This window comes from Pagrus major, chromosome 19 (genome assembly GCF_040436345.1).
Source record: "Pagrus major chromosome 19, Pma_NU_1.0".
Taxonomy (NCBI): domain Eukaryota; kingdom Metazoa; phylum Chordata; class Actinopteri; order Spariformes; family Sparidae; genus Pagrus; species Pagrus major.
Window position 1 is genome coordinate 26,699,718 of NC_133233.1, and position 10,000 is coordinate 26,709,717.

The window sequence follows — 10,000 nt, forward strand, 5'->3', positions numbered from 1 at the left end:
TATTGAAGCTGCCAGCTGAGGTTTCAAAAATCAGGACATTTCTAAGTGTACACAATCAACTCATGATTGTATAAACTCACTGAAAACTGACTTTGTGCTTTTAAATCCACCAATGAGAGGTCACTTAGCAACTGTCCCAACTTTAGTAGTTACGCCACAATTTCCAGACCCATTTTTAGACTCAATAGACCAGAATGCATTGCACACAGAGAGCCACAACACAGGTGAGGTCTGTTAAGTGTTTCTCCACTAACAGAAGTCCCATGTATTTCTGAGCACCAACACTTTCTCGCGACTACGCTAAAAAAAGACAACAGCTGAATGAAGCAGGTTCAGGCATGGGTGTTTCGTGAAAGGCATTCTGGGAAATGTAGTATATAAAGAATTTAAAAAAACAACAATGTTTTCCTTCAGTTTTCTTCACATGTCAGTGAATCACACAACAGGTTGAACAGGCTTCCCGAATGTTCGTCATCTGCTCGGTGGGAAATTACAACACACACAAACGGGACACACACACACAGATGCATGGTTGTCATGGAGCCACCCCCGATACCTGATTCCCGCTGTAGCTGAGTGACTAATGAACCCATACTGTGTGTGTGTGTGTGTGTGTGTGTGTGTGTGTGTGTGTGTGTGTACTCAGTGACACCATCCCTCCTTCAAACTCTTGCTACATCTTCCCAGCCTGCTCTTCCTCTGCGTACTCAGGATATCGATGCGTTAAACAGGTAAACACACGTCCGGGCTGCACTTCCATCCCGTCGCCGTCCTCTCCCTGATTTCCCATCATCCTCTCTGCTCTGCGCCTCCCAATCCATCCTCTTTCTGTGTCTTTCGCCCTCCTTCAAACTCCCTCCTTCCTCCGTACCTGTGCTTCCCAGGTGGGTGACCTGTTGGCTGTCTGGTGTCCCAGTGCATGATGGGTCCTGTAGTCCCGACTGCGGCTGAGGCTCTGCGGCGCTAACATGCTCCTGCGCATCGACTGCCAGGCTTTGCAGGATGGAGCCGGCTTCTGCTCGTCCCTGACACTTCTTCCTCTCTCTCCCTCAGAGAGATCCTCTCCTCCCTCCCTCCCTCCTCTCCTCCCTCGTTCCCTCCTACTTCCTCACTTTTTCTATCTTTATTTGAACCGTTCTCACCTCTCCTCTCCGGTTTGCACCTCTCTCTCTACTTCTCTGTCTTCCTTATTATAGGTCACAGGCTGGAGTAGGAGGGGCTGCAGCCACATGTGGTGGAGGAAGTATTCAGATACTTTAATTGAGTAAAAGTACTAATACCTCACTATAAAATGAGTCCAGCCTGTCTTCAGTAAAAGTACAGAAATGTTGTCAATAAAATGTGCTTAAAGTATGAAAAGTAAAAGTACCTAATATGCTGTGTATCGTATTATTATACAGACGACTGCACAACAAATCTAAATATTATCAAAACCATAATACAGCCAATAAGTGTTATATATTAATATTTAAAAGGTAAAATCAAAATTGTGATGCAAAAATGATCTTATCGTCAAATATGTCGCAATTGCATCATTTCTAAAAATAAGCCAAATTTTGTTACCGCATCGTGCAGCCGAAATTATACAGCACACTTAAAGGGGCGACTCTATAACACAGACTACTGTTTATTAACATATATTGGATTATTGGTGCGTCTCAGTGGGTCGTCCACCTCTATCACTGTTACAAAATAAAATCATACTGGGATTAATTTGATTAGGGATTAACCAACGTTGTTTTCAGGGCTACTACTAAATCTTAGTTTCCTGTTTCAGTTCACTGATGTCACTTTAGACAATAAATCTATTGTGAAGCTGTAAAAATATCCGGCCTCCATTACAGATGTTTGTCTAAGTGTTTGATCACCTCATTTGAGGGATCATTGCAGTAAATGTTGGCCGATACCGACATTATTTACGCTCTGATATCAGCAGTTTTGAGATACTTGAGTATTTTCATCTTCTGCTACTTTATACTTCCTCTTCACGACATTAGTTTGATGACTTTAGCTACTAGTTACTTTGCAGATTCAGATTATTCAGTGTTGTCAGGCTGTCACTTGTGACGTGTCACCAATCTGTGTTGTGGCCGGGACATAGAGTGAGACCACACAGGAAGCTGCATCACAGCCACAGTCGTGCATTTTAAAATTAAAAAATAAAAATATAAAGCTGAATATTGGCCCCGATAATCAGTCTATCCTTAATTTTGACAGATAAAAGATTAATATGGTTCACGATTAGTAGGAATGATCAATTTAGCATCACAAATTTCATTCAAAATCAAAATCAAAATCAAAATCATGATGATGGGACATTTGTTGGGGTCTGTACCAAACAAACATGTTTTTTGGAGGACTGTAGTCCAGGACATCTCTGCAGCACTACAGTACATTTAGGTGCCATTTCTCAAACATTTTACGTTTTATCTAAAGTTGCAACTTCTGCAATTTGGATATTGCAGGATTCAGTTTAACCCTCTGAAAGGAAGAAGTTTAAATAGAAACTAAACTACGTAAAAACTTAAATCAGTTAGTTGCTGATTTAAATCTATTAGTTGATTGAGTATTTTCTACTTGCACACCCGTTTGTTTCTAAAAAACTTTAGAGAGCTTTGTCTTGTAAAATAAAAGCCGGAAGCTTTGTTTAGCAGAAAAACATGTTCTCATTATCACTTTGTTGTCTGAACTGAAGATCAGGTATATTCTCAGCCACACATATGCACACAAACACGAGACTGACACTGCATGTAATCAGCGGCAGGCGTGGAAACATCACACCGCCGTATGTAAATGAGATTCCCCGTCCAGACTGAGCGGATCGCAGGTGAAGCCGCTGAACGCAGCTCGGAGCCGAGAGCCGCAAAACAGCCGATAAACGAACAAAAAGGTTTGGACGCTGCTGCCGACTGTCCGCGAAAATAGATTGTGAAATGTTTGAGTTTAGGAATGTTGACATTTGTGTGTGTGTGTGTATGTGTGTGTGTGTGTGTGTGTGTGTATGTGTGTGTGTGTGTGTGTGTGTGTGTGTGTGTGTGTGTGTGCGCGCGTGTGTTTATGAGTCAGAACACAGATGGAGGATCAGAGCCGAAGCGACAGGATGCTCATGTAGCACCTCTTAATCACAGGATTAAAACTGCAAACCCTGCACCTGTGCTCTGAAGACAGACACACACACACACACACACACACACACACACACACACACATACAAAAGCGTGCACACCAGCATGCGTCCACATACACTTTACCTACTCCTCTAACCTGTTATTGTCCCTGTTATCTTTTATTTTCATCTCAATTGTGCAGTGATGCAGACACACACACACACACACACACACACACACACACACACACACACACAAGAAATAAGAACAATTTGACTGGTGGTAAACTTAAGCTGCTTGTGGAAAACCTGGTCCTCGGTCACTTCTTCTGTAATACAGAAACTAACTGAGCTTCCAGGTTTGTTCTGCAGCTGACACGTCGTTTAAAGGTCCGTCAGAGGCGGTTCTGGAGCTTTTGATCACATCATATCAGCTTCATCAGCAGATGGAGTTTTGACCGGTTTGTCCTGAATTAAGATTTATCTTTTCTCCGATCGCTTCGAGGACTTCTTGTCCATGTTGGCTGCTCACTGGTTTTGTCGCGATACTGAAAATCATAACTTTCCCGTTGTTGACAGAAAGAAAGAGGCTTTATCCATCGTCCACGTTTATGTTCTGGAGATTCGATAATGCCTCGTTTGCATATTTTAACCCACAATTTCAGGAAACGTGCAATCGTGAAATAACTGTATTGATGTAAGTAATCAACTGGGGAAGTTTCTTTGTGATGTCTGTTAAAATTTGACCCCGTCTACCTGTAGTGTCTCCATCAGTAACAGCTGGAGAGGACGCAGCAAAGCAGCCCGGCAACACTTTGCATCATCTGTCCACCATCAGATCTCATTAAGAGGTCTCATGAGCAGAGTGAATCAGGATGATGTTGTTACACTGCAGCAGCAGACCTCCCCGACGGACACATTACAGCCGTCGTATCAGATTAACATAAACTCAGCACACGTTTTTTAACCTGCGGTGAGACGAGGCAATCAACACGAGTCGGCGTGTGCGTTCTGCTGCAGGGAGATTTCCTTCTTCTGAAGAATTTATGAAGAACAGGGGAAGTGTGGTCAGTCATATTTAGGTGGAAGAAACTATTTGTAATATAGTGAGCCAGCAGACAAACAGCAGAGAAGCTGAATGTGCTGCTGTCGTGGGTTGAAGCGTATTTTTCCGAAATGCAAACAGGTCAAACACCCCCAGCTGCTGCTGTCAAGGAAGAACGAAACTGAAAACTTTTGACAGCTAACTCTAAAAGGAAGTGGCAACTGATAAAAAAAATGATATGTGTTTCTATCAAGACGAACCAGTTCCTCCTGTACAGTGGTGTTAGCTTAAAGATGGATATCTCAGGACACGTCTGTGTTAGAGAGGACGAGGGTCGTGGTCACATGAACCCTGAACTCCTCTCACTACGAATGTTTGTAGCCTTTCTATGATTTTTAACACAATAAAATCTGCTGCTTTTCAGAATAAACATAAAACAATTCATTACAAAAAGGACACATTTCTGTGTGTGTGTGTGCCATTTGGTTTCTGAAATAGCAGCACAGCATCATCTGATCTCACAAACACAAACACCTACCACAGCAGAGTGAGATCCAACTCAAACAGTTCAGCAGCATGAAGCTGCAGGTCCTGTTTGCGACTTCCTGATCCAATGCCAGAACTGCTCATCCCAACATGGAAAGCCATCCCTATCCTCTACGTGCACAATGTAGCGTGACGTACGTTTGTTTAACTAATAACACGTCTGTTTACTCCCTGATGTCAGCTCAGGATCATCCAATTAATCACAACTTGATAGAACAGATACAATTCTTGTGTGTGCAGGCTTTTTACTGTCGGAGAACATAAGAAACACTGCAGGCCTAAAACAGTGATGATCATTCATCATGTAAAACGTCAAAGCCACAGGGAGCCAATGCAGAGGGGCCCAGAGCCGCAGGGCCAGGTGAAGCAGAAACACCCATCAAATATCCAAACAGCAAAACTCACAACATGTTTTCAGCCCCAAAGCTCAAAATACACTCACCTCATTATCAGTGCTGTGTTATAACTGCCATGAGAACAGTAAATATTGTTGGAACTACTCCTTTAAGTCAACAAAGATAAATATATCCTGTTTACATTTAATGATTGCTGAGTGTTAAGATACACACACACATGTAAATCTACCTGAAGGTGACCTGACACACTCAGGACTACTCACAGTCAAACTGGTGCGTGCTGATCCGCAACAGCCTAAAACTGTCCCCCCATTCTCCCTCTTTAACAGCCCGGGTTGCTCCCAGAGGCCGCCATCAAAAGTCTGGGCCTGGCGCTGGCGGCTGCTGTCCGTCCCGGCGAGGAGCAGAAGACGTCGCAGCGCCTTCAGCCGACTCCTCAGCGCCCTGACCAGGCCGGTTACGGCGCGTGGACACGCCGCCTTTGCCTCCGCCGTGCAGTGTGTCATCACTCAGTGAACTGAGAGGTTTGGACTTGTTGTCTGGAGCAACAGTGTGGCTGCGAATGACTGGGACTGGGACGGGAAAATGTGTATGTGAGTCAGTGTGAAGGGGATACCCAGAGCAAGGGGAGGGGAGGGAGGGGGGACAGATCCAAATTGGGATAGGAAGTGGGATCTCCCCCCACTCTCCCCCCACCCACCTCACAGGCAGCTGTAACCTTCCACCCACTGTTTCCATCAGGTGTCCTGGAGATCCCCGATCACTGCACAGTCACATAACTCGCCGACCAACCGCTGAACACCACGAGGAAAAGCACTGCAGCTTCTATTTTCACACACTCAGGTTTTCAGAGCAAATTTCCACGTCTAAAACACCAGTCAATCTGAGAACCGATCTGTCAACTGCATGTCTGGAGGAAAAGCTTTAAGTGTCTCTAAGATTTTATCATAAAACTCACTATAAGATGATTGTGGTGAATTTTATATCGTCACATGAATGATTTGAAAAAGCTTTCCAGCTCGCTGATATACAGTCCTTTATTGGTTTCCTGATTTATTTTTTAATTGCCTCAGTCTGTCACCGTGGCTGAAGGCCAACTTGCACATTGTGTGTACAATGTACAAAATAAAATGTAAACACATCTGAAAACAAAACCCGAAGTGAAAAACTAGAAGTGTTTTGAGGGCTACGAAACTTAGACTACTACTTTGACTCAAAACAGTGTAAAAACAGAAAATTCCCATGCGTTATTATTCTATTTTCTGACCACAAAGTGTTTAAATCTGTCAATATCATGTCATGGCTGAGTTTAGTAGAAATAAAACAACCTATTTGCTACCGAGTGCACGTTAACCTCCATCATCACTGTATGTGAGTGCTCGGTTTGTTCTTTTAGATGATGTTCCTCTTCTTTGTTATCTGACAACAACCAAACATACAGGTACCAGAGACACACTGTGATACAGACAAATGCACATAAACCCGACAAACACAAGCTGACGCACGAGCGACAAACAGTGACGCACGCACACACACACACACACAAATCAAATATCCTCAAACCCACAGCCAACACACTTTAACACAGACACAATGTGGACGCAGACACCCGAAATCCTCCACCTGTCACACTCACACCCCTCCCGAACACACACACAGAGACACAATGTACACAATGCCAGCGAGGGCCGTCGACAGGATGCGTGACATTTCTTGTATTACCTCCACCTGTTGTCGCCTTCGCTGAGTGTGCACTGGTTTCCACACACACCAGTGAGGACAAAACAAGGTGGACTGGGCCGAACACACAGATATTACAAAACAAAGAGCACCACAACTATTGATTCATCAGTATTTTGTGATATACAGACATAAAGACACAGAGAAATATAACTTCTTCAGCTCCACTGAGCACGTTTGTCTCCTTAGCTTTTGATTAAACACATTTACTGTCAACAAACCAGCTCCGATAAGCCAGCGGCACATTAACTGGCAGTGGTGCACACCAGTGTACACAAAGTCCTGATGCATTTATGACTAAGATTTAAATTGTAACTGCTAAACGCCTGTGATAAAAACACACTGAGACTGTTCATTATTCAACCATGTAGACACACGTAGAGGCAAAATCATTTTCCAGCATGTACGGCAGCCTAGAGGTCACTCTGTCGTGTTTTCTTGCACATTCGTCCACCACAGAAAGCAACTTATTCATCACGTTTCATGCAAGTTAAAAGTTTAGCAGTGTCAGAGTCACATGTGTTCCTCAGGCGTTGGCGAGGCCCAAAACAGAGCTATAAGAAGCAGACCAACTTTTTTCATCACCGTGCAGAAAAAACTATTTCAACCGTCCATAGGTGACAGAACGAAAAAACTTTTTTCGCTAACGGTATCAAAAATGCTCAGATAACATCAACCACGACAATAAAAAAAGCCCCGGTATCTCCAACTTAACTTCTCCAACTAGCTAAATAATAACGTAAAGATGTCGATGAAGTTGTTGCTGCCTCGTCAGTCACGTTGGAGGCTTCAACGCCCCGTGCTAACATCAGCTGTGGCGGCTGCAGGGAACGTGGCTTTGGGCCTATTCAACACAGTGCACTCTTCTTTTGCAAACAGAGCATCTGAAAAACACCATGGCAACACGACGATGGACAGAAAATATGGAGGCCAGGTTGGTCGAGCTGTGGCAACAGCAGGCGTGTTTCTTTAGTGTTTCCTCCTCCTATCACGACTGAACGACAGAACAGAGACAGAGCACACAGGTTTGCACAGATTATCAAGGCAGCACACTTCTGCCTTGTTAGCATTGTGGCTAATTCCTGCCTCAGAGCTTTCAAATTAATCTTTATTGGCAATTGTCAATAGCCTGGAGGGTCAGCAGGTACACGTACGGTGTGAGCTCTCGGGTCGTGGCTTGACCATCGGACCGTACAGTGTGAGCACATTAATCGTGAGCTTTGGCTTTTCATCGCAGACGATTTACTCGTACAGTGTGAGTTGGAATTAAACAACATTTCTAAAATCGTAGACGGATTAGCATAACAATCCCCTGGTGTGCTCCTTTAAACGACCTTTCTGGAGAGGCGGTCTTTCTGTACATTTATGGCAGGGTTTGGCCTGAAACAGGAAGGAGCACTTCGAGGTGAATGAGTTTATTGCAATGATGAATAGTAAGAGTCAGAGTGTGTGAGGGTGTGTGTGAGACAGAGAGGGGAAATGAAAGAAAAGTGATGCCACATATCCAGCGTCACTTGCATATCCCTTATTAACTCTGCTAATAAAAATAGATGCAAGTGGGACTTTGGTAATAATACCAACCAGACTGTTGTTATGTATTCTTATCCCTATAGTCTGTGTGTGCGCATGTGTGCATGTGTGTGTGTGTGACATTGAAAATCCTGGTGATCTAAAGCTTTTTCTACTGTTGCTCTCAGTGTGGGTCTCTGTGGGTCAGAGCATCAGCTAAACGCTTCAAATTTCAATGTAATGTAAATGTGTGTGTGTGTGTGTGTTGTGTGTGCATGTGTGTGTGTGTGTGTGTGTGTGTGTGCATGTGTGTGTGTGTGGAAAGCTTCTCCATGGCAGCAGCTATCACGGATTGAGCGAGCGGGATGCCATTCCAGACAATCTGCGCCCCCTAAGCCTGTTACGCAATCAAATTAACAGGCCGGATGGCCACCACACACACACACACTCACAGACACACACTCGCACACACGCACACGCACGCTCAGGATTTGTCAGGTTAGAGGCATATAGTGCATTTCCGCTGGCCTTGCCCGTCGCTCAAATAACACACACACACACACACAAAGGCGCAGAGCGAACAGTCACCTGTCAGGGATCAGAGAGTCGGTTCAGCAATAAAACGTTTTCATAAAAGTATTTCAGACGCTGCCGAACATTTCAAACACTGCACATCAGAGCTAAATATTAAGAGTTAATGAGCTCTCACACACACACACACACACACACACACACACACAGACACACACACACACACACATACGGCTGGTTTCTTCAGACACCAGGACTGAAGAGAAGAAAAGAGCTCCACCTACAGAAATTCAAACCGCATCAACAGAAAATCTGAAGGAAGCGGACGTCACGGACACCCACACTGTGACTGACAGCTGATCCCTGGGAAGTGTAGTGCAGCGATTCACACAGACTGAGCAGACAGCACATGCAGAGATGTTAATAACTGTAAAAAAACACTAATATTCCCGCAGCCGGGGCAAATACTTTATTCCATGGATGCAAAAATCTGTTTTTTTGCCATAAAGTATCACAAAATCGACGGTATCACAGCCACCTACTGTACGAACAGTAAAATCTATGATGCTTTACAAATGTATATCGTCTCGCAGCATACTTTCTCTTCATCTCATCACTTTTTGCTTTCATTTAGCTCAAAACTTACAGATTTATATCCGTGCTTTCAACTGAATTCATGGTTTTCAAGGTGCAAGGAAGGTGGAAAGAAACACCGGGATACAAAAAGACAAAAAAAAAAAAAGAAATCTGTAAGACAACAAGAGAGAAAAAATAAAGATGGAGAAAAAAAAGAAGATGTAGGCGGATAAGTGATGGAAGCGAGGCGGATCTGATTTACAGCAGAGGCCGAACTTTATAGTGCAAAGAGAGAGAGAGCGAGGGAGCATTAAGTATAGATGAGGAGGAGCAGAGGGAGGACATCATCATTTATTCAGGGGCTGGCAAGACAAGATCCTCAATCACAGCTCTGCACACACACACACACACACACACACACACACACACACACACACACACACACAGTCTCAGTAGCAGCAGATGAAGGTGTGTGTGTGTGTGTGTGTGTGTCCTTTCCTTCACTCTGCTGTTATCTGATCTACCAAGAAGTGCACAGAGGTAAAAGACTGAAGGGAATCAGAGGATAGAGATGAAATAGAGTATTAAAGA

General features: G+C 44.0%; 1 protein-coding gene across 2 annotated transcripts in view; it reads right to left on the reverse strand.

The window, feature by feature from the left end:
* Nucleotides 1-10,000, reverse strand: part of rps6ka3b (ribosomal protein S6 kinase, polypeptide 3b) — a 47,347-nt gene that overhangs the window by 15,988 nt on the left and 21,359 nt on the right. The window lies entirely within an intron of this gene.